The sequence below is a fragment of the Panthera pardus genome, unplaced genomic scaffold (genome assembly GCF_024362965.1).
Source record: "Panthera pardus isolate Hobbes unplaced genomic scaffold, ASM2436296v1 HiC_scaffold_22, whole genome shotgun sequence".
NCBI lineage: Eukaryota > Metazoa > Chordata > Mammalia > Carnivora > Felidae > Panthera > Panthera pardus.
The window spans coordinates 54,263,589-54,290,974 of NW_026526788.1; the positions used below are offsets into that span (position 1 = coordinate 54,263,589).

The following is a 27,386-nucleotide window of genomic DNA, read 5'->3' on the forward strand; positions in this document are numbered from 1 at the left end:
AGCCTGGAGTATTACATAGATGAATACTCAAGAGTGATGACTGCCAAAAACTGATAGAGGTTCGCCATAATCAAGTATCAAATGAACCAATTCTCTTTTTTGTTAGATTTAGAAGACTGATAGTTCAGATGAGCATAACTTCACCTGAGCCAGGCTTTAACAGTTCTATGATATTCTTGTGAATATGAATATGAGCAATTAGGCAGATTTACATAGAGATGACTGAGCCACCAGCCTGCAGGCACGGGGACTTAGGCCTGTCCTGTACATTTGATCTACAACTTGTATCTAGAGGTGACATACATGAGGGAGGGCTCATCATCATGTTAGATGACAAAAGCTGGGTATTTAAAGTTCTTTGGAGGTTGTAAGATGAATCAAATCTAACAAGATGAAATTTAAGGTGAATACACATGAAATCTACCTATCCCTGGCCACATGCTTCACACAGACCAAGAGCCCAAAGTGGTTACTGAAAAGAGCAGTCAAGTTTAGCTATGTGAGAGTCCTTATGATGCTCCTCAGAGAGCTTCCAGATGAGGTCCCAACACAGCTCTGGGATCCCAGCAGAGCCCCTTCTAATGCTCTCGTTCCTAATTACAGAGAAGTTATGGCACCACAGAGGAAGATTACACACACCCGGAGCAGAGCTCAGGGTTGGGGCTCAGAGAGGCCACTAGTTAGGGTACCTCTTAGGGTACACCAGCAGTGTGATGGCTGACACCTTAGAAACACTTTCTAGGGGCACTTGGGTGGCTTAGTTGGTTAGGCATCCAACTCTTGGTTTCAGTTCAGGTCATGATCTTACGGTTTGTGAGATCGAGCCCCGTGTCAGGCTCTGTGCTGACAGCTCAGAGCCTACTTGGGATTCTGTCTCTGTCTCTCTCTCTCTCTCTCTCTCTCTCTCTCTCTGCCCCTCCCCTGCTCGTGCTGTCTCTCTCTCTCTCTCTGGAAATAAATAAACTTAAAAAAAAAAAAAAACTCTCTGGCCAACATCTGCTATCGTCAATGCTGGTTCTGTCCCAAGATTGTCATTCTAAAATGAGCCAGCATAAGGACCACTGCCGGCAGGTGGGTCAAGGAGGAGTGGATGCAGGAACATTTTAAATTTGGTGATGCCCTTCTCAACCGGTGACCTGTGACTGACAAACCAAGATCCTTAAAGGGAAGCGCCTGGTTGGAGTGCCTTCTTATTAGCTCATAGGTCAGACAAGCATCTTTGGAGTTATTTTTTCCAAGGAAGGGGATGTCCCTGAAGGAAATGAGTAGATGCCAAGCAGAGAATATAGCAAATCAAAATACTTCCTGATGCAGTCCAACTCCCTGGCTGATGTACTTTCAGCTCAATACCTGGAACTCAAAACCAGCCCAGGGAGAATCAGAAACAGGCTCCCAAGTGCCTGGGAGCCAAGAAGGTCCAAAGTGGCTTCAGAAACCCCATAAAACCAAAGACACTGGCCTTGTTCCAAGCCACAGGATTTCTGAGCTAATGGGGGCACTGGGCATCATCCTACTTAAAAAAAAAAAAAAAAAAAAAGTGAGGGGAGTATGGAAGTGCTAAGAGGGAGCAGTGTTGAAGAGCTCCCTGAAGTAATAAAAACTCTGAAGACCCTGGTCTCCAAAGCATTTTTTTCAAAATGGGCATTTGTTTCCATGTACTGTTTGGTTAATTAACAGATGAGCCCAAAGGTTCAAACCAGTCACCCCCACCCCCAGAATTCATGTCCAGATCTTCTAGTCCTGGAACTGACCCTAAGGTACTTCAGACCAAGGGTAATGGGCAGGGAGTTAAGAAGATCTGCAGTGACCTGGAACCAACCTCACAAAACTGCGTCATCCGTGAATAGGCAGTAAGGGAACCAGCCACACCCCACCCTCTGTCACACTGAGACTTTAACCCTAGACAGAACATTCTAAGCATCAAATATTATCCAAAAGCACAGAGACAAGTTTGGAGACGGAAAATACACAGCAAGCATTTCTAGACAACCCAAAATGTATCCCATTCTCCAAGGATGGGTCTGGAAACCAACAGATACCCTGTTGTTGTTGTTGTTGTTGTTTTACTGATACAGAACAGTTCAGACATATGCCCACTCTCGTTCTCCTAAGGCTTCCCTTTTTCAGTGCTCTGTCAGTTCTTCTGCTTGCTCCAAGAAGGAAACTTCCATTGTACACTACCAGTCTTGAACACATGCTAAATCAGGGCAATCTGGAGACAGGAGTAGCAATGACAGCAGTCAGAAGGGGACAGGCTGAAGCCCAAAGCACTGAATGTTGGAAACCACAAACCCTGAATCTGCAATTCCTCTATTTACTTAGAAACAGTTGCTGATGCTCGCCCTAACCAAAGATAAACTAGGACAAACCCGGAAAGGGAAGGGGAAGCAGTGAGGTAAGGGCTGTTGTAAACCTGGCACAATGCGGAGGAAAAGGTCCTCGGGTTGTCAGGACACAGTTTTCCTCCCTAGGAGAAAAATGAGATAACATACCACCATGAGTAGTGACATTAGCCTGCAACCACGCACTTAGCGGAGGCAGAGGCTTGCTGTCTTCACACACTTAAGTCATGCACAGACACATCCGGAGACTGCTGTGGCACAGTGGAAGGAATATGGCATTTGGAGGCAGGGGAGGTGATTTTGAGTCCTAGCTCTGCCTCGAGCAAGCTGTGTGACATCAGGTTAGGCACTCAATCTCTCTGAGTTTCAGTTCTCCGTGAACTATAAAATGAGTAAGTTGAACTAGCTGATCTTATAGTTTTCTTCTAGGTCTAATATTTATACATATATATTATCTATCTAATATATATCTAATACATATATTATCTACCTATCAGTTAAGATATGTATACACACACACAATACATTTCACGTATATTACATATGTTGCAGTGTATGTGCATATATTTATATTTCCATGCTCCAAGTGCCATTAGAAGCTGCCAACCAATGACAAGCAGAACACCACACTCTCTGCCAACTGCAGACCCAGGCCCATCACAAAACACCCACAGCAGCCTCTATGGCACCGTCCTGTGTTGACCATGTTCTATAACATGTATTGTTTACTCTATCAACCAATAGATGGATAGATAGGTACCTAATATTACAAACTAATACTGCAACACAGCAGTTATGCTTCCATTCAGCAAACATTTACCGAACACATTCTGTACGTCTAGGTACTAGGACAGTCCTCTACTCAATGAACCCATCGCTCCACATATGCCAGCGGCCTGTGAACAAGCCTCTACGGTACCACGGGAGAGACATGTGGACGGGGCGAAGGGTCAGCTGCCCCAGCAGAGACTGGAGCAGAGTGCAAGCAGGAACAGCTTCCCAGCACTGATGCCTGAGCCAGCACTTGGAGGAGGAAATAATTTGACCAAGGGAATAATATGTATAAAAGTACACAGGAATGGCCCAAGAGGGCATGCAAGGTGGGAGGAGCCCAGACACAAAGGGCCTTATAAGCCATGCTAAGTAGAGGTATTGCCCAGCACCCTCAGACGCCCTCGACAGCTCCCTGTCCGGCCACACTCACACGGCTGGCATATGCCTACACTAGGTCAATCATCAAGCAACAGGCCAATCCCTACCGCCACCCCGCACCCCAGCCTCTCCATTTGTCCCAGAGTCACACAGCCAGGCCACACCTGCTGTCCACTACGGCTTCCTCCTAGTTACTCAGCAGGCCTAGTTTTCAGCTCTCGCTCAGCCCCTAGTGCCCAACCCACAGCAGCTGTTCCAAATAGTTTCCATCTTCCTCAGAGCCACAACCACATCCCACCCACCCCACTCATGCTCAGCAGAGGACTCCCACCCCCTCTGTTCCTGGGCACGACTGTCCAAGCCCAGCCCCCATAGCAACCCTTCTGTCCACCTGTCCCGAGTTCCTTCCTAAATAGCCCAGGCCAAGCTGTGGGTATATCTGCTCACAAGCACAAAAGACGGTCACTGACCAATGCAGGCTGTTGCCCGCGCATCTGACTGGTCTCTGAAACCAGCACACCTGAGTGGCTGAGGTACGTGGATATGTTCCAAATGCCAAAAGGCACTATGTAAGGTATTCGCTACTCCATAGCTGTTGCCTGAACAAACGAGTAAACAAAACAAATCACTGACTTAATGTTGAAGAGCCGATCTAATGAGTTGCAAAATCCACAGTATCTTTAGGTATGTGAGCCAAGAATGCAGCCTAGAATATGTCAAAAGCCTTTTAAAACAATCGCAAGGCCTTTGCAAGCTTAGTCTCTGGTCTCTAATGGGCTCCTACACACACAGCCCCTTTAATGATAACCCAAGCAGCACTGAAATCATTGCAGTGCCATTTATTCCTGACATAAATTTCCTAAAAAACACAATATATTTGATATAAAACACACACAATACATTTAACATATGTTACATATGTTATAGCGTATGTGCATATATTTATATTTCCATGCTCCAAGTGCCATTAGAAGTTGCCAACCAATGACAAGCAGAACACCACACTCTCCACCAACTGCAGACCCAGGCCCACCACAAAACACCCGCAGCAGCCTCTATGGCACTGTCCTGTGTTGACCATGTTCTATAACATGTATCGTTTACTCAGCTAAAACCTCTCCACTTGCCATTTACTTTTTGTTCCGGTCAACAGTTTTGCCACGTAATAGCCAAGAGATGGTATGTAACTGGTGTCGGACTGCCACAAAGAAAGGAAAAGTATGACCCAGGATCGTATAATTCAAGTGTAAAGATAATCCGAACAGCAAACGTGAGTCCACTCATAGACCTGGGAGCACCAAAGGTTGGAAATACTCTACACAATGCCAAGAAGATAAAATTCTTCCTAATTCGCTTCTGTCCTGTCTACTAAGCAGAGGTCCAGAGTCCTCTCCCAGAATGGTGGGTTGAGGGTCATGCCGTGAGCTTGTTGAGTACAAACCTCATTGTACTTAGCTCTTCCATGTTTATTCGAGGCAACCATGAGGAACCCCTCTCCACTGAGGCTCTGCCCTTCTAGCCCCACAGAACTTGTCTGGCCAGGACACCAGAGTTTCCCAAAACTTATGCCCAGAACGAAGGGTTTGCTACATGTCAGAGAATTCTTCACAGCTAACCCAAATATGATCTCATTTTATATAAGAAAAAAATGAAGCCCAGAGAGGGTATGTCGTTCTAAGGTAGGTGGCAAGTCAGGGTGGCCAGGGTGAGGAGCCCAGACTCCTCTGTGATGGGCTTGCACTCTAAAACCAGAAAGCTAAAGGACGGAGATGTTGTCGGCATCCTGGCTAGCATCCCATTTTCAGAAGGTTACAAGAATGATTTTAAGAGGGGGAAAAAAAGGAATTCTTAGGAAAAAACAGAAACTGCCTATCACAAAGTTCATAAAATGGTAATGGTTAGTTCACATGGTTATTAAAATCTGAGGTTGGTTTGTTGGCTTGGTCTCATTTGTGTGAAATTCCTTTCCTGTAATCTACTCATTACTTTGGAAGGTACCAGGGCTCAAAAACTAACAACTGTTTCGTGAAAATGGTGACTTCTGTCATCCAGTTTTATATTTTGATCTTATTATAAAAAAAACTTAAGAAATGTTCAGCTCCTTCAAGTTCAGTAGTTCAGTTCCATTTGAAGAAAGAAAAAGGAAAATATTTAAGAGAAAAAAAATCTAATTAGATTTATATAAATGTTCCCAATATGGTAATTTTATGAGCAAACCACATTATGTAGAATACATGATATGTTTCACAACTAATCTAATCATTTGGTATTTGTAAAGAATACTCTAAAAATTACCTTATTGCTTTCTTTCCTTCCTCTTATTAAAAAACACACAAATCTCTTGAAGGAAAAAATATTTGTTTCACTACTCCACTGCCCCAACCGTTTTTCTCCCAATCATTTTATTTAAAAATTTTTTAATGTTTGTTTATTTTTGAGAGAGGGAGAGAGGGAGCACGAGTTGGGGAGGGGCAGAGAGAAAGGGGGACAGAGAATCTGAAGGGGGCTCTGAGGTGACACAGAGAGCCTGATGTAGGGCTCAAACCCATGAACTGTGAGATCATGACCTGAGCCAAAGTCGGACACTTAACTGATTGAGCCACCCAGGCACCCCTCTCCTTATCATTTTGAATTTAGTTTCTGTAATTTACAAAGGAGGATACCAAAACAATGTTTTGTTGAGCCTCCAGATCCCCTGATTCTTTGAGGTAAGATTTGAAACTGAAACCATAAGTCACAGGTTACAAAACCAAAAGCCTGAGCGAGCTAAGCAGGTGACAAGTGGGTGTGCGGGGACTGCAGCAAACTGGGCCCCGAAGGCCCCCACAAGAGGAACAACCGTTGGTCCTCCGTTTAGCCCACTCTGCTCCACGCAAGGATACGGCCTGATACTGCAAGATACTCGGTCAAGAGGAGTTAGAAATAAAATTATATGAAATTGCCTCACTTTTAAAATTCTGGCCACTTACTTCAAATACTTAAAACTGGTGTTTCCTGGGCAGCTAGTTTGTAACCTGTCACAACAGACAGGATGCTTATAAACGTAATTAACTCAGGGAACAAATGCAACATCTAGAAACACAAACTTGGTTGGAAAATGAAGACTGAGCTCTATACATTTTTTTTTTTTTAACCTATATTTCTCCATAATAACTTTTCTCTTGAACAGGGAGGTGAGAAGAGGAATAAATGAATTTGAGAAAAACATGAGATTAGCTGTTGGAAAGCAAAAAGGGTAAAAGTACCTCTTTCCCTTTTTTATTAAAATAATAGCAATTTGAGGTGCCTGGGTGGCTCAGGTGGTTGAGTGTCTGACTCTTGATTTCGGCTCAGGTCATGATCTCTGTGGTTCGTGGGACTGAGCCCCGTGTTGGGCTCTGTGTTGACAGCACAGAGCTTGCTTGGGATTCTCTCTCCCTCTCTCTCTCTGCCCCTACTCTACTCATGCTCACTTTCTCAAAATAATAAATAAACTAAAAAAAAGCAATTCATAGAAGAGTATTTCCAGCTTTTGAGTCCATATCGAGCCAATTCTGGCAGTTGCAAATTTCAATAAACTTAGGCTGCTTTGAACATAGCTATCTTCCTTAATCTTTCTCTAACAGAAATGCCATCCAGAGCAGGTAACCTGCTGCTCAGAATCACTCTTATAATAATATGCTAATGGTTTGTGTGACTAAGTTAGAAGGCATGATACCTGGGTGGAGGGGTGCAAATCCATTATATATGCAAATTAGGCAATGTGCATATGTGCCTTAGAGGGGTCTTGACCCCTCTCCCAAAAAAGCCCAAGAACCAATACCTAACTGACTGTAATATGAAAGTTCAATTGTGCAAGTTCGAGCAAAAATAATGCAGTTATTTTTTCAAGCATACCTCTGCAGGAACCATTTTTTATTTAATCACTGCCATAATCAGCAAACCAGAGCAAATCTCTCTGAGTGAGGAAAACAGAGTGAGTCATCTCCACATTGATAAGGAGACTGCAGGATGAGGGCACTGCTGTGAAGCAGGTATCAGATGGTGCCTTGTCTAATTTAGTCAGTGGAGCACTCAGAGGGACTTCTTCCCATGATGTTCAGGAATCACAGGAGATGATGATGAGCTCCCTGTTTTTGTGACAGCCCCACGTATGCTCTAATGTTTACTTCCCCAAACCAGGGAGGAAAAAGAAAGGCAAAAGAGGTTTCTCACTTTCTAGTTGTAGTCACTGGATGGAAAAGGAGAAAATATCTTGTTTATACACGTGGCCGGCAAATGTGATAAAGCTTCCTGTTTAAAAAGTACAAAATCAAAGGTGTAAATCTTCTGAAGAAATAGCAACACCTCAAAAATGTCGCTGCTGCTTGAAATGGGTATCATCTCTTTACAGGACAAAGTAACTTTGGCCAGAAAGTGCCTGTTTGAAACTCTGGTGACACAAACCAATACAGCAAGTCCAGGGAGGTACTTTTTTAGACAATGACCTCTGCAGAAGCTGTCCCCAACAGCACACACAGCTGCCCAACAACAGCGTAGTGACTGGCAACATTGGTATTCGACCCTGAATTCCAGCCTTCACTTAAGGAAAGGTGACAACTCACGTAAATTCCATGTTGAGCATTTCCCTCCAGTAGCTGAGATTCCTAAGGAAAATGAGTTAGGGTTGCTTTTAAATTTGACTGAGCTCTGGGGTTAGAAACTCTCAACCACTGGATTCCAAATTCCACGTCCTGTTCCGCAACGCAACAATATTTTGCTCCAAAGGGCAGCAGAGAGATGTCGGTTTAAACAGCATAATTTGTGGTTCAATTCATGGCAAGGTCACCTCATTTCAAATTCATATTTGTCTAAAGCTGTGGAATAAAATATTGGCCAGAAACAGCCTTATTAAATCCTTTCTGAAAGAAGGGAAAGAAGGAGGAAAGAAAGCAATGGGGCTGACATATGCAAAATATATGCAAAAAATTTGAAATTCAAGTTAAAGAAGCCTAGTCTCAACCTGCTGATGAACACAGAGCCTCAGAACAAATAAAGGCAACAGACACTGAACAGGCAACGTTTTCAATCTAAATATACATCGAGCAAGGGCACTTAGAAAACCAAGTTAACGAAGGAACTTTAAGTTTTCTGGATCATGTATTAAAAGTTAAAAGGGATACTATCATGCTTTTTAAAGTTAATACATAAACATGATATAAAAAAATTTAGAAGTTGTTAAAAAGCAAAACAATGGAGTACATTTAAAGATCTTATAGATTTTATCCCATGATTCACAAATCAGTCAACATCCCCTCTAGCAGAAAGGAGCTCTGAGAAACTATACAAAATGGAAGATTTTTATAGGCAGAAGGACGTGGTGCAAAGCTGTTCTAGCAAAGAGTAGGTTGTCCCAGGCAAGGTCACCTTCTTTTGGGGGGAGGCAGGGAGGGGGAGGGGGAGAGGGGTATCTATCTATCAGGCAGATTACCTTCTCACTACTGCAGAGCAGGTAATTCCTGATTGACTATTAAAAGTTACATAATTAGGTTAGGTATTAAGTCTTGGTTTGTTGATGTGAGTCTCAGCACGAGTGACTCCACTTTGGGCAGCTCTTTTTTTTTTTTTTTCTTAGTATAAAAGGGGTATAGAGTGAAAAGAAGTCTCTTTCTTATACCATGGCCCTCCCCAAAAAGCCACCCCTCTCTAGCATCTCCTCCTGAGATGGTCTACATGCATACAGGCACCGAAGCACTGTTTTGCTTTTCACCTTAAGGAGGATATCACCATTTTTAAATTTTTTTTTTTAAATTTTTCTTAATGCTTATTTTTATTATTTTTTTTTTTTGAGAGAGAGAGAGACAGACAGACAGACAGAGTATGAGCAGGGGAGGGGCAGAGAAACAGGGAAACACAGTATCCGAGCTGTCAGCACAGAGGCTGATGCAGAGCCTTGAGATCAAACTCATGAGCCTTGAGATCATGACCTGAGCTGAAGTTGGACGCTTAACTGACTGATCCACCCAGGCGCCGCAAAGATACCACCATTTTTTAATGCCTGACCACTCAGTCTCCAGGGACAGGAGAAGGTATCAGCCTTTTTTTTTTTTTTTTTTTAATTCCTAAAAGCACTTACTAAGAAGTAAGTAGGGAAGAGAAATCCTCCCATGATTGTCAGTAAATTTCATTCTTTTTAATCATATTTAGGTTCTACTCTATAAGAAAAGACAAATTAAAACCAGGATTGATGTCAGTTGTCATGAATAAATACCCTTAAACCGAAACCTTCATTTCACCATAAATCATTTGCTATAGATATAGAATTGTACATAACCAACGCATATTACTATAAGATGCTCCAGAGGTCCCATTGAGAATATTTTCACTGAGATACAAGGGTTTTGAAATACATGAAAACACAAGTTAGGGCGGCCCATTGCCCAAGCAATTTGAAACAGTACATTCTAGAACAGTTGTTTATCACATTGCCCTCAACAGGACCCTGGTTTCCTATTTTTTTGTCAAGTCCACAAAAAGCATGTAAAGACCAGGCCTGGGAGAAAAAGGTGAAAATCTCTCCAAAGAAGGGATTCCTAAAGAATCCTGAAAAGCCTCTGGGGAGGGCTAAGCTGGGAGGCTCACTAGGGCAGTCAAAGATGGGTGGGGCCCGAAGCCCAGGACAAGAGGGAGGAGGCAGGCCAACTTTGGGCAGCAACTTCAAGAAGAGGACAAAAATTTCTATGGGGACCGGAGATAACAAGACTAAAGAAACTCACCAGGTAGTGTGAAAATGGAAAAACTAAAGAGCCCAATGAGAATGTGCAGGAAACTCAATGGGGCGAATTCTCTAAGAAACAGACAAAAACTGTATGTAGCAGGTGCATTTTGTGCCCAGAGCCCACAAATAGATAAAAATGTATATGATTCAGAACTGATTTTCTCCTGTCAGTCAATGGCAGTTGAGGGATATGGGTGGTACCTGAAACGCATACGTCTACTACAAGCATCAGGGTATATTTTTGCCGCGATATAGTTTATCTTAATATTTCAGCGATATTCTAAATATTTCCTAAATTGTGGTTCTGCAAACAAAGAAAGGCCTCTTTGACCTTTTAATAGAATCACATCTAACTTTGATTGCAGAAGTACTGATCATCGTGCATGGTTTTACACGCTGGAGAGCCTTCGTTTAATGAACTTTTGGATGGTATGATTACAGGATGAAAAACCTGAAACATACTAACAGTGAATTAAACTTAGTCATCAAAATGGCTTGTAGAAGTGGCAGTACAGATAAAGAACAGTGTAGTTTATATGCTATTAATGGCAAAGGATGCTGGAACCTTCTGCCTGCCAGCCGAAAGCACAGCCACGGGCCAGTTGCATAAATGCAGTTTATAATTCTCTCAGCTGACCCGATTTAAAATTACACAACTCTAAAACTAATTTTCTTGGTTTGGGGAGTCACAGTACTTCAAGTTTTTTTTTAATATAAGGTGAGACCTTACTACTTTTATATCATTATCTCATTTGAATAATTTATATTTGTATTACATGAAATCATACCATATTCATTAGCATGTGTCTTCATTTACTTCTTAGGGGTTTTATATGGAAAATCCACCCTTTGCCTCTTTCTCTGTCCAAATCCTACCTCGCACTCCTTTCTCTACCTAAGTAATCTCATTCAGCCTCATAGCTTTTAAATACCATCTACATGCTGATGACTCTCAAAGGGACCATCTCCAGCCCCAGCCAATTCTAGATCTCCTTGAGAATAGCAAATGGGCATCTCAAACTTAACATGCCCGAACTGAACCCTCAGGTCCCCCGCCCCCAAACACGGTCACATATAGCCCTCTTTGTTCCCCATCTCGGTAAACAGCAACATCATTCACCCAGCCAAAAACACTGGGCTCATCCTGGACTCTTTCTGCTTACACCCCACACCAATCCAGCAGGCATGACCTTCAAAATATATCCTGAGTTCACCACACTAATCCAAGCCATGCCCTTATCTCCTGCCTGGACCCCTTCAGGTTATAATGGTTCTCCTCTTGACCCCAAAGTCTATTCTCCACTCAGGACCCAGGAAAATAATTGTAAAGCACAAATAATTCCGTTCAAACTCTCCAGTGGTGTCTAATCACACTCTCCTTATCATGGCCTACAAGATCTGGCTCCCACCTGCCACTGATCTCATTTCATATCACTCTCCCTCCCCATACCTACCTCCCAGTTCAAGGCTAGCCAAACTGGCTGCCCTCCTGTTCTCCTATCATGCCAAGCTCAGTTTACGTCAAAGGCTTTTCTTTTTCGCTCACTGTTCCCTCTGCCTACACACTTCCCCCTAGATTCCTTCACTCCATTCAGATTTTTTGCACAGAATTTTCTCCCTCTCTCTCCCATGCACAGAAGTCTTCTCAGGCCACTCTTTCAAAAATAGTCCCTCCAGCCCCTCAAAACAAAACAAAACAAAACAAAACAAAAAACACAAAGTGGGGTGGCTCTCACTTTTTTTTTCCTCCATGGCACCTATTACCACCCGATATTATTATCTATTTAGTGATCTACTTTGTTCATAAAATAATTTTTAGTGAGTACCCATCATGTTTGCATGCAAGGTGCTCTTCTAAGAGCTGGGGATATCCAGTGAATAAGATAAGCAAAGATCTCTGCCGCCATGGAGCTCACATTCTTGTTTGCCACCCTACTCGAATCTAAGCTTCAGAGCTGTGGACAAAGTCTGCCTTTAGACCAGTGAATCTCCAGTGCCCAGAGCAGTGCCTTGGCACAGAGTAGGCATTAACACATATTTCCTGAATGGGTAGTGTCCCACCCACCTGAGACCAAACGCTTCTCTGAGGACCCCCACCATGGAGCTTTTCTTGCCCGCCAGATGGGACTCTGGCTGTGGGACCCAGAATGTCCATTGTGTCCCTTTAGACATAGCAATCTGGTCAGCCTCTCATGCCCAAGTGGGGTCCCCAACCCTGGGCCTGTCTGTCCTAACCGCCTGTCCTTCCTGCACCAACCCCCAGCATTCAGCAAGCTCCCCATGTGGCCAGGCCCCCGGAACTTGTCTCACCGGGTCATCCCAGCACCTGGTCCACATGGTGGCAGCTGACCAGCCAGTGAGAAAACACATGGGCTTTTCTCAATAGCGTGGCGGGAATCAAGACACATAGGGTCATACTGTCTCCCTGGCTCATGGTGGTCCTTCCCCTCAAACAGTTCATGGGAGACCTTCACGTGACCTTCAGCTAGCTAGCATACCTTGAAGCACCCTCTTCTCAGCAAGGACACGCTCCTGTGAAGGATATATTTTTGCCTCTTTCAACTGCCACAGAAGCAAGGCGCTTACCTGCTGTGAGGAGTAATTAAGTTTCTTTTGGAAAGAAAAACATTTGTTAACTGAAATTATCTGATCTCCAAAATGAAGGTAATTGTGAAGTGCAGTTAATTCAACCTTTCAAGAAAACGGCAGCTGCAGCAGTGGTAGGAAGGGGGAAAAACGGAAAATGCAAATGTCTTGAAACACCACTCTGGAAGACTCAGAAAATAGGTATTTAAGTCCATGTTTCCAACATACGTGTTCACATTTTAATTTGTTCGCTTAGAATTACCCAGCTCTACATCTCACAGCTAAAATAGGATTACTTTATACTTGCCCAGCACTTTACTCCCTTGGAAGCAATCTCCCATACATATCTCTTTTAGCAGGGTAGGATTCATTTCTCTGTCTAGGGCCCAGAGAGGTCAAACAATTCACCTAAGATCCCACAGTAAAAATGGCACAACCAAGTAGGTACCAGAACCCAGATATGCCTAGGCCCAGCCCAGTGTTCTTCCTTCTAGAGCAGTAAGGACAGTGTGGTTCTCCCAAAATCACATTCTATAGTGCACCAAAAATAGTTCCCTTTGCTGCAAAAGAAGAAACAAAACAGAACATATTTACCAGTGGTTTAAGGTGGTGGGAAGATGCATTGGTCCCGGAGCTCTGGGCAGAGAGAAGGTTTCACAAACTCTTCCAACAAATGCCAACTCCTGCAATGACAAACAAAACATCTGGTATGAATCAGGCACCCTGTGGTCTCTCCACAAGGGGAGGCGGCCAGCCAAAACACCAATTGGCAGGCATCCTGGTTAGGCCTAAGCCCCCATACTCCTAGCCCCACTATCTTCCCCAACTAGAACAACAATCTTTAGTTCACCAGCTGAAATGGTCCCCATTAGAACCGGATGGGCCTTGCTTGGGCAGAAAGAAGCTTTAGAGATCATCTATAACAGGGATCCCAAACTGAAAGCCCAGTGGGCTACACCTAGCCTATAGTAGTATTACATTGATCTGAAGGATGGGCTTAGAAAATTTAAGCCAAAACTTAAACATCAAAGAGGTCACATAAAACCCAGACTTATGAGTTCTCTTAGGGGGGGAAAAAAAAAACAGTCAACATGGTCCACATATACATCTAAAAATGATCGGGTGTGCTAAGTGATAGCTGCCCTTCATAAGCAGGCTTGGCTACTCCAATATGCCACAGTCCCTACCACTCCCTAACGTCTCACCATGGAGAGAGCTGTGATCATCATTGCCCTTTATATTACTGGGTTTCTTGGTCTTCTTGTGTGTGTGATACAGAAATATTTCCCTCAACTTAACAGAAGTGGGAACATAAAAGAAAAAGGGGACAGGGTTCTAAGAGAAAAAAAAAATGGTATAGCACATACAGCAACTTAAGTTACTAACCCCATTCTTGCAGATATTTGCAATCCCTGAGCAAGCACAACACTTTCATATTATAAAAGCCTAAGCAGGAAACTGACTTGCCTACTCCCACAGAAGCAGAGCTAATTCTAGAACCTAGGTCTCTTGATTGCCAATCCAGAACTCTTTGACTATGTCCCACTGCATAGTTATCTTTTTTTTTTTAATTTTTAAAATGTTTTATTTTATATTTTAGAGAGAGAGAGAATCAGAGTGCAAGCAGGGGAAGGGCAGAGAGACAGACACAGAATCTGAAGCAGGCTTGGAGCCTGGAGCCCAAGCTGTCAGCACAGAGCCGGACACAGGGCTTGAACTCACGAGCAGTAAGATCATGACCTGAGCCAAAGTTGGACGCTTAACCAACTGACCCATCCAGGAGCCCCAAGCTGCATAGTTATCTTACATATATTTTTAATGTTTATTTATTTATTGGGGGGGGCAAGCAAGGGAGGGGCAGAGAGAGGGGGAGCAAGAGAAACCTTAACAGGTTCCACACTGTCAGTGCAGAGCTGAATGCAGGGCTCCATCTCATGAGCTGTGAGATCATGACCTGAGCCAAAATCAAGAGTCAGACGCTTAACTGACTGAGCCACCCAGGCGCCCCTGCCTTATATTATAAAACAAAAAATATTTTAAATACACACACACACACACACGTGTGTGTACATGTGGGTCTTTTAAAGCCAATATTAAAATCAAGGAGATACAGTTGAATTATCCAACTCACTCTACTGAAAGGCCTGTCATACTCTCCTTTGACAAATGAAGGTAAGTTCCATCAGGTGCCCTAAGGGTTCACTTCCTAATGTGACATTTTCAGTAACATTGTTCCTTTAATTACAAAAAAAAAAAAAAAAAAAAAAAAAAAAAGAATTCTCATAAATACAATGCATCTACTACCTCAAAAGTGCTCAGTTAATGTCCCAAGCTGTCTGAAATACTCTATATACTAGAAAAATGTCCCTTAAAATGCATTTTGAATACAAGGCTATCAATTAGCTTTTATATAGTTACTAGACTGTAATAGACGAACAATGTTCAACTATAAGATCTTGGTAAGAGTTATTTATATCATCCCTCAAAGAATGTATGGATTCGTTGATCACGCGACAGATTATTTACGAACCCTATTACACACCGGGCAGTGTGCAAGGTGATGAAAAGGCAAAGACGAACCAGACCCAGTCCTTGCCCTTAAGTTGCTCTGTCAAGGTAAACGATCTGACACTCAAGAAGAGTTCTAACACAACGGGTAAACCCGAAGATCGGGGTGGGCACAGGCATTCTGGGAGCACTGAGCTGGGTTTCCTGGTGCAGCCAAGGTGAACGGACACTTCCCGTCATGGACAGACACTCAGGAAATCCTAAAGCAGGGAAGGGAGGGGAACAGGCAGGGGGGAGAAAAGAGGGGAAGGTAGGAATCACAGGCCATGGGACAAGAGGAGCAAGAGCAAGGAGTGAACAGCCCCTCCAACTTGGTCCTGTCCAGATCTCATGTTATCTTGCTGGTCTTAAAAACTCCTGCCACCTGACCCAACAACTGCTGAGATGTCATGTGTACTCTTGGATGTTTGTCTCGCCAAGCACCCATTTCAAGAATGCCACCAAACCAGCCCTATTCCCTGACAATGCCCACCTAGGACTCCCTCAGGGTAATCAATGCTGTCCCAGAGTCAGCAGGGCCGAAAACATGGTGGCAGAAATACTGACAGTACTTCCATCGTGTCTCTGAGAAGACAGCTGATAGTTTTTTTTTCCCTGTGCCAGTCACAAACCATCCCACCTCTACCTCAGGGCCTGGATTTCTATGGCCAGAATCTACTACACAGTCAAGCCTCAAGCAGGAAGTTTTGTTAAGAAAATGTCCCAGAATATCTGCTCATCAAAATCTCCAGATGCAGTTCTCCTGTTCTTCTGAGTTCTTCGGCTCGGTCATGGATAAGAAAGAGATGAGTCACCAGCCCCAATCCAGGCTAGAGCAAAGCCAGGGGGTAGCACCCCAAAAGACACATTTTGGAAAGGGACATAAAGAGGAGTGAAGACCAAACATGTGCCCATGGTTAGGGCTCAGGGTTCAAGGCCAGTATGGGCAAGCAAGGAGGCAAAAGTCACCTCAGGAGTGGGAAGAGCTTCCCTGGATCTGTAACTGATGGGAAGGTTCCCAAATCTGGCTGAAAATTAGAATCACCAGGAAAAAAAAAAATACTGGGCCCCAGACCTATTAAATCAGAATCTCTGATTTGGAGGCCCAGGCTTTGTTCAGGTGACTCTGACACCCAGACTCCTATTCATTTGGAAAAAAGTATCTTTCACTCAGAAGCTCTAGAACAATCTCCGCGAGGTCATTAATTCAGCATCCTCTGGGCAGGATGCAAGGACTCAGGCTTTGGGGGAGTTGTATACTCTCAGTATGTTCACCTACTCCCTACATCACATTATGTGAAACAACACTTAACTCCTTTTATTCTTTTTTTTATGTTTATTTATTTTGAGAGAGAGAGAGAGAGAGAGAGAGCACATGCAAGCAGGGAAGTGGGAGAGAGACAGAGAGAGAGGGAGAAAGAATCCCAAGCAAGCTCCACGTTGTCAGTGAAGAGCCCCACGCAGGGTTCCATCTCATGACCCTGAGATCATGACCTGAGCCGAAATCAAGAGTTGGGTGCTCAACTGACTGAGTCACCCAGGCACACCTTAACTCCTTTTACTCTGTTAAATAAACATAGAGGGGCACCCGGATGGCTCAGTCAGTTGAGCGGTTGAGCAGTTGAGCATCCAACTCTTGATTTCAGCATAGACCACAATCTCACATTTTTTGAGATCGAGCCCCACATGGAGCTCTGCACTGACAACGTGGAGCCTACTTGGGATTCTCTCTCTTTGCCCTTCGCCACTGCTTGTGTGCGCTCTCTCTCTCTCTCTCTCTCAAAATAAACAAACTTAAAAAATGTTTAAAAAATAAAAACAAACATAGAATGCCAGCAGCCAGTGAAGGGGGCCCCCTCTGCCTCAGTCCCTGTATACCATGACCTAATACCAGTGCCTTCAGATAAACTCAGTGGAGTTGTCCAGCCTCAGCATACCTGAGCCCTCACACCTATGTAGGCTCACCCTGCCAGGGCACAGGGTCTGGAAGCATCCAGTCATCAAGGTGGTCTTCAAGGAATGGCTCCAAGGCACAAAGTACTCTGCCTCAAGTTCTTACTGCCCACCAAACAGCAGAGTGCTGAAGATCACTGCAATGCCTAGAAACCTGCCAAGCCAGCTGAGCATTTCTCTTTCCAGATTCCCACTTTGTGGTTAAGTAACGGCCTGAGGCATCTCAAGTCAAGAATGGCAAAGTAAATGCTGTGTGCCACAAAGATGACAGATGGGAGTAAGCTAGTTCCATGAATGGGCCAGCCTAGAAAGATCTCTTTCTTGACATCTTGACATCACCAGATGCTACCAGGTGACCTTCACAGCCCAGCACCAGAGAAACCCACAGCTGACCAACATCAGCCCTCCTGATTGCAAGGCCCAGCAGCAACCCATAGTATCCTTCACCAGAACAAGGACACTCTTACACATCCCCTTCAACCTAAGGGTCCCCCCCCCACCTTGAGCCATATTGCAAATTAGGAAGAACAAAAGTGGGACAGGAAGTCTAGGAAAAGCTCAAGATACTAATCTGTCCCTTCTGCAGTCTTTAATTTTTAGGCAATCCTTGTTTCCCTGCAGTATTATTATGTCCTTGCCTAAAACAAGACATTTCTCTGACCCATCCTTCCAAAAGAAATCACACAAGTTGCCTTTGAACCATCACCTCTCTCATTTACATCCTCCTCTCTACTTTATCCTTAGAATATAGAATAATGCTAGATGTTGTGAAAGTCACGTTAGCCACTTTCATTCCTACCAAACACCTGGACCATCCAAACAGTTCTGGTCCCCCAGAACACCATGTACCTCTCCTTCATAGTACTAAGCACTGATTTGCGCTTACCTCTTCTGTTGTTTACCCTTTAAGGAGTCTTTTAGCTTGTTTGCCTGGCTAATCACTGTATGCCAATATAACACCTTCAAACCCTCCATGTTCCTTCATGATATACCTCAAATTTCATATCTCTCAGCTGAAGGATAATCAAGCCAACCCATCTCTTAACTACTCAGGTCTGCCACTGGCCTCTGAAATCTAAGCACCCACTAATTAGCCCACTAATTTAGTGGACTCGGAAGAACTCTGCTCAGAAAGCTAGTCTAGAATTGGAAAAATCCCCAACTGGCCTTGAGGCTGACCAACTCGGGAAGGAAACAAATCAGAACAATTATCTTTATTTCTTTTGCGCAGTGTTTTTTTTAATCATTTTATTCGATGATTTTCTAATATATGCAAAATGAACCCCTTTACTGGCCCAGAAAGCACTTCCCTATTTCCCAGAACAAATCCCCGCTAGCACAGTAAACAGTGCCACATCCAGCACCACTGAAGCTTCCAAGATGCTCATTGCCAAGGTACCTCAACCAAGTCTTGTCCCTGGTCCCACTGCCCAGTTGTCCTCCCTCCACACCCACTGGCAGAGGAAAGTGGGTTTGGGACGCTTTATAAAGCCCTCCCACCTACTCCAGTTTCAGTAGGAAGCATAATGAAGGTTTCCAAGTTCTGTGAACGACACAAAGCTCATAAAATAGAATAAAATTAGTTGAAAAATAGCAAAATAATTTTTAGCTCCCCCTTAAAAAAAAAAAAAAAGCACGCCTACTTTAAATGAATCATTTAAGTATGAGTGATTTCATACTTTCTTCCACTGGGATATGTTTTTCTTCCTCAGGAAGGTTCCCTCCCTCCTCCCCTCCTGAGACAGGATACCCTCCACAAAATACCTGTTCTGATTTGCCCCACTGTCCTCCCCCCACCCCTCTGCCACCCAAGGAAACCTTGACAAAGCCCAGAGTACTCCTGCAGATGGCCAGGGACTCCCTCCCTCTAGGGTCTTTGCAATTGCTGTTCTCTTTGCCTGCAAGGCTCTTTCCCTGGCTCTTGCCATGGCTGGGGTATCTCACCATTGGGAACTCAGATCCAATATCACCTCTTGACTCAGGCCAGCCCAGACTGCCTAACCTTAGTCCCACCAGCAAAAGCTACTTTTTCGGTAGGACTATCACAATCCGTAATTACCTCGTTTATCCGTGCTCCCTTCCAGGGGGCAGGAATCTTGCCTGACTTGTTCACTGCTGTAACCCCAGCACAAAGCAAGTGCTCAATAAATCACTGCTAAGTGGGTGAACAAGGAGGTGGAGGCAGACCATTGGAAACAGGACTGAAAGCTCTCCAAACATGTCCTATGACATGACTTCATCATGGCATGGCTTCTGGAATGGTCTCCTGGCTTCCCTTGCCTTGATTCTTCTCAATCTTGTTGATACTTGGGTACTAGGTCCACCACCCTATATCCCACTCCCTACCCCAACTGCTCAGACTTGGGTATTCCCCTGGAGACTCAATTCCCAACTTTGGCTTCTCCTACTCTGCTTCTATTCAGCCATCCCGAGCTTTAAAATTTCAGACATCCACAAGGGTAGCTGACCTTCAGGACTCTGACCCAAGCACACTCTTCCAGCTGTGTTTCCAATACCCCAGCTCCCCATTTCCTGCTCCATCACTACCAATCAGCTCACAGCTCAAGTGTGCAGACCTACAACTCCTAAAGTCTCGACCTTTGCTCAGGCCTCTCCTGTCTCAGTACCTGTTAACTTCCTCTCATTTCTCAAAGCTCCCCACATTGGACCTGGTGCCCTTGCACCATACCCTACAGTCATGATATTTACCCTAATATCCTGAAATTCTTTCTTCTGTTTCTCTCAACTGACTATTCCTTGATGGTTAGGGTCCAGTCTAACTCATCCCTGTTGGTCCTGAACCTAGCACACAAGAGGTACTCAGTAAAAGCATACTAAATTGGGGTGCCTGGGTGGCTCAGCCGGCTAAGCACTGACTCTTGGTTTAGGATCAGGTCATGATCTCATGGTTCGTGAGACTGAGTCCTGCGTCGGGCTCTGTGCTGACAGCATGGAGCCTGCTTGGGATTCTCTCTCTCCCCCTGCTCTCTCTGACCCTCTTCTGCTCTCTTTCTCTCTCTCAAAATATATAAACTTTTTTTAAAAAGCATACTAAATTGAATTGTTCTATTTTCTCTTTGACAGTTTTCGTTTCCACAGTGATTCCCTAAAGAACCTTAACACTCAGCACAAGGAACAGAAGACATTCTGTTGGTAGCATGTTAATTAAAACCAAGTGAAAATAGCTGGGGTGGCAGTTTTATCATCATATTATAAAAACAAACACCTGAATGGTGAGAGGCACAAAGATATGGTACCAAGAGTAGTGGTTCTGGGTTCAGGTAAAGACTTGGCCACTCACTAGCTGTGTATTAGTGGGCACACCACTTGCCCTCTGGCCCCAAGTCTCATTCTCTATAAAATGAAAGGGCTAGTCAGACACAAAAGACCAGTATATAGAGTAGTATGATTCCATTTGCATGAAATGTCCAGAAGAAGAAATCCATAAAAACAGAAAGTAGATACGTGGTTGTCAGGGACTAAGGGGAAGGACGGAAGGAGTGAATGCTAATGGATACAGGTTTCTTCTCGGGGTGATGAAAACGTTCTGGATTAGGTAGTGGAAATAGTTGTACAACACTGTGGATATACTAAAAAACACTGAATACTTCAAATGGGTTAAAGTAGTGAATTCTGTGTTACATGAATTTTATGTGCATAAAAAAAAAATGAAAGTGCGAGACTAGAACAGAGGCTGAAAACTGAAGGCTCAGAAGGCCACACCTGGCCTACCGCATGTACTTTAGACCCAGAGTTTTTGATATATCTGCACAATTTACAAGCCAAAGACTTTGTCTGTAGAGGTGGTTACACAAATCTGCACTTGATAAAATTGCACAGAACACACGCACATGCATGTGTACACACAAATGAGCATGTACATAAACTGAACTAGCAAACCCCCTGTAAGGACAGTAGATTGCAACAGTGCCCATTTCCTGGTCTTGATGCTGAGCTGTAATTATGTAAGGTGCTACCACCAATGGAAGCAGGGAGAAGGACATACAGGACCTACAGCCTTTTTCACTTCCTGTGAATCTAGAACTACAGTAGACCCTTGAACAACACGGGTTAGCGGTGCCTACCTGCCACTCAGTCAAAACTCCCCGTATAACTTTTCACTTCCCTAAAACTGAACTACCAAGAGCCTCTTGTTGACCAGAAGCCTTACCAATAGCATAACCAGTTAACACATATTTTATATGTATTACATACTGTATTCTTTTCTTTTTTAGAGAAACAGAAAGAACATGCATGCAAGTTGAGGAGAGGGGCAGAGAGAGAGAATCCCACAACCCAAGATCATGACCTGAGCCAAAAAATCAGGAGTTGGACACTCAATCGACTGAGATACAGAGGCGCCCCTGTATGCTGTATTCTTACAATAAAGCTAGAGAAAGGAAAATGTCAATAAAATCATTATGGAAGAAAAAAATACATTTATAGTACTGTAAATAATCTGGGCATAAGTGAACCTGTGCAGTTCAAATCTGTTTTTCAAGATTTAACTGTCGTTCTAAATTAAAAGGACGAAAGCCAAGATTTTACCTTTGCACTCCTTAAAATAACAACATCTGGTAACACTGGGCCTCAAGGACAACAGCTGGATGGAGCTGGGTAGTAGCCCCCCTTAGAGGGGCATGGCTCTCAGATTGGTCTCCCTAAAGACCAAGCACAAGTGTCACTGCCATTTACCATGCTTGGACTGCTTCTTCTCTTAGAGAAATATTTCTCTATCAACAGTAAGAAAATGACGGACCAAGAGGGTCTTATATTTCCAGATAAAAAGGGAGACTGCAAGATCTGTGAAAGTGAAGAACATTCCTAAGATTGGAGTTGACATCTCCTACCCTTCATGGCTTGTTACCTGCCGGACTTCGGAGGCATTTGAGGCTTGGACCCCTGGACTGTAACTCTTTAGGACCAGATTTCTTGCACTAAGTCAGCAAATAAATTTCAAAACCACACCACTGGGGGAAAAAACACAGCTTAAGTATACACAGTATCCCATTCTTCCCTAAATATTTTTACTCTTTTCATCTTACCTTTCCTGAGAACACAGGACTCCGCTCTCAGCCACCAAAAGGAAAGGTCCCACCCCTTATGCATGATCACATCCAGATAAATAAGCAGTCCTTTTTTCCATTGAAACTGCAGTTCTATTCAGTAGGGGAGGGAAAGAGCCCTCAGGGCACACATTCCCCCACCTTTCCCATCACACCACCACCCCACCCCCAGAGAACGTGCTTGGAATGCAAGTGTCCCTGACAAGGGGGCAGGGCAAAGCCACAGAACCCAGGTAAATTGCCCAGTGAATGCTTTGAGTGCAGTTGTTTCCAATCAGGTTACACAGAAGAATCACCTGGGACCCTAGACTAAGGACTCGTAATACCCCCTCCTCAGGTGACACGAAGACTGCCCAGTATTGATTCATCCCGTGGCCTTTGTAAACCACGAATTTAGAAATCCCTTGCTACTCTGGGCAGCCAGGCAGGACATGCCTCTCCAGTACACAGATGCTAGAACTGGGCTGTCCTGTAAGGTAGTCACTAGCCACTCCTGGCCACTGAGCCCTTGAAATGTAGCTAGTATGACGAAGTGTTCTCTGAAGGTAGCACACATACTGGATTTTAAAGACTTGGTATGGAAAAAAAAGAATGTAAAATATCTCATTGACATATTTTATACTGATTAAATAGTGAAGTATTTTAGATATACTAAGTTAAAGAAAATGTTTAAAATTAATTTCACTCATTTCTCTTTACCTTTTCACTGTGGCTACTAGAAAATCTTAACACATACCGTCATGGTCGGGGAGACACTCAACATTCTAGCATGGGGATTACAGCCATAACGGAAAAAATGAGGACTTCAGTCAAGCCTGGTCTCCACCTACCAAATGCATGATCCTAAGCAAGCTATTAATCTCTCTGATACTGCTTCCTCCCCTGTGCACGGCATCATAACATCCAGCACACTGGGCTGAGTATAAATGAAAAAGGCACGGCATCTTCCAACAGCTGGTACTCCACACCTGCGCACTTTCCTCCCTTCTCCCAACTTCCTTAACCCTAAAACCTGAACCCAAGATCTCCTGGCATCAAACTTACTAACCGCAATGCCCACTTCTCCACAGTGGCTGCAGGTGGCATAGTGGTTCTCCATCCAGAGGGTACAAAGGAATCACCCCATCCCCCAGAGACTCTGATTGTCCACTTGGTATACTCATTACTTACGAGAACCTTGGGGGATTCTGATGGTCTAGGAGTCCCCCAGAAACACTTACATGGCTGAGAAGTGTGACCAACACCATGAGGGCTGCCTCGAGATTTCTGAGGCCACCGTCAGTGAGTGGGGCCAGCCCGAACAAGGCAGGTGTGGCCCAAGGAGAGGCCAGGGGCTGACCAGGGCCTTTCACCTGCAGAGGGCTGCTTTCCTAACATCTTTTAAAGCTAGGTGGGAAACAACCATCTGCCCTGGACATTGTTTCAAACACCAGAAGGCAGCTGACACTTTCTGTCCTCACACAAGGCCCCTTAAGAGGATCAAAAATTATAGGTAATTTTAAGGTGCCCAATAGCTTGGCAATTGGGCTTAAAACAAAACAAAACAAAAAACTATCCCACTAGCAACAGGGTAGGAACCAGGGCAGGTCCCCTTTCCGCCCTTGCCTAGTACCCAAAAGCACCGATGCTTGCCTGAACTTTCTCAATGCTCAGGCCAAAGATTTGGGTTCTTCTGCAGAAGCATCTCTCCTGCCCTCCGAGGAGCCCAGAAATGGGCCAGGACTCCCTCCACGCACAGACCTGCACGTTCCAGCAGCCTGCTTACTCCAGGGCCGTCAGCTGCTGGAAGAAGTCCTCTTACTGAATGTGAATGCTGGATGGGCAGAACACATGCAATGGACCCCTGGAGGCACACTGGCAGAAGAAAGAACTCCGTCTATCTAAACCAGGCACCGCTCCTTCCCTTGGTTTAAAAACCCTCTCTGTGCTAAGTCACCTCCATCTCAAACCAGTACAAAAGAACAATTTCTTGGAGAACAAAAATTTAAATATTCTTCCCCAATATGAGTTCCGTCAGTAAGACAGCCAGTAAACTCAACCTTATCCTTTTTCTCATGGCAAATTAATTATGGAAAAAATACAACATAAATGAATGGCTGCATTTCCCCCCACTACTGAACTGCCTCGTATTTTTTCTGCCAATGGGTACAAAGTGATTAGGCACTGAATCTGAGAACTCTGATATATTTATATTTAGTGCAGGAAAATTATCTAGAGTTTGTTCAGAGGGTAGGAATACCACCTGCACGCTGACTCTGGCACACCAGTCACAAACCCCACCACGGGGGCATTTCCTCCAGATCACCCACCCTCTAGAGTCTGCTTCTCATGTCCTTCTGCCCCTCAGCCAGCCTGCCTCCCAGATAGAACACACCAGATGAACATCAATACAACTGGGTCACCACGCAGTACAGTCTCCACTGGGTAGCCATGTAAGCAAACAAGCCAGTCTGAACAGAATAAAAATTTAAAATGTTATTGGATCTTTGCTGAACACCAACAAGAGAGAATAATGCATAGGGAGCTATCTTTAAAAGTCCTCCTCCTTCTCTACTGCTTGTATCCTTTAGACACACAGTAGCCATTCTTCTAAGTTGGCTCCTCTCCTTCTCCTCACTCTTCTCAACCCCCAGCCCATAGACACTTCTTCCTCCCTCTCCTTGTCCTTCTCTGGCATTTCTTCTTCTGTCACATGAGCATTGGGTCTTCTCAGATACAAACACAGCCCCTCCTTACACACACACACACACACACACACACACACACACACACACACACACTGACCACCCCTAGCACCTGGTCCTCCAACTTTGCTTCTATTTGTTGCCCTAATTCCATATTAAAAAGGCCCAGAAGCTGAATTAACCAGGAAAAATTCTCCTAAGAAGGTGGGGTAACAAGCTGAGTAACAGACAATAGAATTCTGTTTAGCAGAGAGAAGAGAAAGCCCCTGGACGTTCACAGTGGCCTGTGGCAAGGGACAGTGAGTGCTAAGCTGATGCCCAGTGGTGCTATGTCACCAGCTTCAGAAAAGATACTCTTTATACCCAGGTTAGACCTCTGCTGGATACAGAGCGCCAGCACAGCCATTAATAAGCCACATTGGCTCGGCTTCCAAAAGCTGGGTTTATCCACCACTCCATTAATGGGGATAAAGGAGTATACGGAGAGGGGTATTTCCCAGATCTCTGTCGACAGCAGAAACTCATCCTGGTGCATGGAGAGGTTACACTGATCTGAATGTGTGGAACTGTGGGCTGAGCGCCCCAAAGGTCTTCCGAGATTGGCTCTGCTTCCACGGATGGCTTTGTTCCTTCATTCACCCCGCACTGAGGCGGTGAGGAGAAACAGGGAGAGTATGATGAGGATGGCCCAGCCTCTACTTTCAAGGAAAGAAGCAGAGAGGACAAGCCATACAAGGTAAAAACTGATAAGAGTGGTGTCTGGCTGACACAGGGACAACCGCGTGGCACAAATGAAAAAATGCTAACCTAAGTTCTGGCTCTGTTTTGGATTAGCTGTGTGGCCTTGGGCAAGTTCCTACACCTCTCTGAGCCTACTTCCGTTCCTGCAAAATGAGAAGGCTGGCCATAGGTGATCAGAGTTCCTTTCCAGCAGTAACATTCTAGGTATCTATGATTTTAAGGATACCTGCTGTGGGGGGTCATGAACAAACAGGTGGGGAAGAGAAAGGCAGACAAGAAGAGGAGTGCGGAGTACAAACTATTCCAAAATCTCATTAGGATCACTGACCATCACTATGAAAATGCTCTCTGTACTTTCTACAGCTGCAGTTGTCAAGCATGGTCGGCAGCCACAGATCAGTCTATGGGCTCATTAAGCCAAACAGAGCGATGTGCACGCTGTACTTGGCGCAGGCCATTTGCTTAAGGGCAGTGCCTTCCTCCCACACTGGGGAGACCTTCCTTATCCTAATGAAGGCCCGAGTTCATCCGCTCTGGTTGGCAGATGAGCAGACAGGCTCAGAAGAGGCTGAATGACTCCCTGAGCCACACAGCTTGGAGGGGCAAAACCAGGGAAGAAGCCCAGATTGTCTGACTCCTGATTCCCCGCCCACCATTAAATGCCAATTAGATAACTGTGTGGGATCCCCGCAAGGCTTGGACACTTAGAAACCCCACGCAGATGCACCTAACTGGTCCAAGAGGATGGGGGAAGATTCTGCAAAGGGGAGCCAACAGCAGCGTTTCCTTCCCCCACCACCTTGACAGCAGGTCGATCGCCAGCTGTAGGGGGGTGGTATCCACCTGCTATCTTATTACACATACACATTTCCATATTTAAGCAATGCAGGAGTTGGCTGGTACTCTAGAACTGAGGTTCTCTAGCTCCTGGGGTCCAGTGGAAACCACATACAAAGGTCCTACCACTCTGTAAACAAGTGCCCAAGGGCAAGCCATTTAACATCTCAATGCCTCAGTTTCCTTGTCTGTAGAATAGGGAAAACAAGAGTACCTACCCTCATAGGGTTAGGAGGAGGATTAAAAGAGGTAATACATGTTTAAGTGCTTACAACGCAATGTTAGTTATTACTATAATTTTTCTAGGGAGGAGTCCAAAGTTTTCATCAGATTCTCAAAGGGGTCTTTGACCCAACAAAAATAAGAACCCCTGTTCCACACGGTCTCCTTGGAATGGAACTGAGGTCACCCTGTGGGAAGAGAGGTACCTTCCCAGCTTCCTCATCCTTCCAGGAGAGAGGGATTTGATGCTTTCTATGCCCTCTCTCTTGGAGGAAAGAAAACGTTAAGAACGCTGACGAATGGCACCGAAGGCACAAACTCATCATTTCTGTGGCTGCGCAATGCGTCTGCACACCCCTTAAGGCCCCACTGGAAAGGTGGGAAATTAGAAGGAGAGACCAAATCCCAACTCCAGTTTCAGACCTGGGGATAAGCCCCCTGCGACCTGGCCTGCCAGGGTGCAAGGACAGCAGCCATGGCACCTTGCCCACTGCCTCCATTGCCAGGGTCTGGCCACCTT

The 27,386-nt window shown here is 44.6% G+C and overlaps 1 protein-coding gene across 50 annotated transcripts in view; it reads right to left on the minus strand.

The window, feature by feature from the left end:
* The window catches only part of SORBS1 (sorbin and SH3 domain containing 1), a 229,060-nt gene that overhangs the window by 151,521 nt on the left and 50,153 nt on the right, over window positions 1-27,386 (minus strand). For all 50 annotated transcript variants that reach the window (XM_053909754.1, XM_019445175.2, XM_019445162.2 and 47 more), the window contains exon 2: window positions 13,411-13,499. The gene's annotated coding sequence lies outside the window, so the exon portion shown is untranslated. The remainder of the gene's footprint in view (window positions 1-13,410; window positions 13,500-27,386) is intronic.